Genomic DNA, 1,651 nt, shown 5'->3' on the forward strand with positions numbered 1-1,651 from the left:
CTACCCCCAGCACAGACCCTGCTCACCAGGAATAGAGAGTCACATTATTGGGAGCCATGAAGGTGTGAGGCAGGGGCCAGCTGCATCACTTTGGTGCTTGGATTCAGGAGGACTCAGTTCAGACCTACAGAACCCACAGAGCCACTAGACCAGTATTAATCTAGCAGAAACCCCATAACCAGCCACCCTGCCCCAAACTGTTTCATGGTCCTAGAATACACTGAAACCAGCTCCATCAACTACTTCTGGACTGAGTGCCCTGATCATAGATAAAAGGTAGGCCTATAGGAATTCCATTTAGGGTCAGGAACTCCATCGTCACATCCCTCCCACAACCATCTCATGAACTCCTTGACTGGCAGAAGCCCCTCAGAATTTTCTCCTCTCTGGGTCAAACAGCTGCACTGGTTTCTCTGTTTTTGTTTCGTTTCTTTTCTTATTTCATTGTTTTTGTTTGTCTGTTCATTTTCTTCTTTTCTTTCTATTCCCTTTAATTTTATCCTTTCTAAGACCCCCAGCGAGATAGATTGGCAAAGTGGCAGCATCAATGGGCTCAAGTGTGGCAACAATTGTGAGGTTGGCCCAGGATCAGGCAGTGTTTCGTTCTGTTGTGCATAGGGTCACTGTGAGTCGATACTGACTCAATGGCACCTAACAACAACAATTTCCACTTTTGTTTTTCCTTCTTTGCTTCTGTTTCTCATTTCCCCTTTTGTTCTTTTTGTTTTACCTTGTGATCTTTCTTTACTACTCTCTTTTTCATTTTCCCTCTCCCTGATTTTTCTAAGTTTTGTTTTGTTTTTTAATTTCTTTTATTTTTTCTCTCTTATTTTTCTCTTCTATAGCACCATTTTCCTGTCCTTCTTTTCTCTTTTTAGTTATTATAGACTTCTTTTATCTAGTTGCTGCCTGTTTTTATTTCTTTTTTTCTCCTTTCTTATTTTCTATTTTCATTGTTGGTTGGGTGTTAATTCTGTTTTGTTTTCTTGTGGGAGTGAGAAGGATTCTCCTCTTTCCTACTTGACAAGAGACAGCAACAATGTTCATATACCCCAGCCACAACCATACACTCTGCAGCTCCACTCACTGGACAAGAGCCAATACCTGATCGATGATAGACAGCAAGTAACACCAGTTAAGCCCACCCTAAACTGAGGTACACAACTAGTGCACACAACTTCATTCTCTAACTACATCCACAGGACACAGTGGGTAAGAGTCTAAGAACACATCAACATATAATCATCATTTAAAACAACTATGACAACACCACAATGTACCAGAAACAGCAGAAATTTTTAGCTCACATGAAGAAACAAGAGAGAATGAAATAACCAAGATACAGAGCCAATAAATGTTTCTGAAGAAGAAAAAGGTAATGGAACTAACTGAAAAAGAATTTTAAAGAATGTTATTTAGGTACCTTCAAAGGATTAACCAAAAGAGCAATGAAAACACACGCAAAATAACTTTAGAAGAATTCAGGAAAACACTATAAGAACAACCAGACAAAACAAATGCTTTGGGGCCCAGAGTCAGCGGTGTGGCCACAGAGGACTAGAGTAGAGAGTGAAGCTACCAGCTGATAGGAAGAGAGGGCATATACACAAGAACACCCACACTTGCAGATGGTACCCACGTGACCTGGCCC

The sequence above is a fragment of the Chrysochloris asiatica genome, unplaced genomic scaffold (genome assembly GCF_000296735.1).
Source record: "Chrysochloris asiatica unplaced genomic scaffold, ChrAsi1.0 scaffold00087, whole genome shotgun sequence".
Lineage (NCBI taxonomy): Eukaryota > Metazoa > Chordata > Mammalia > Afrosoricida > Chrysochloridae > Chrysochloris > Chrysochloris asiatica.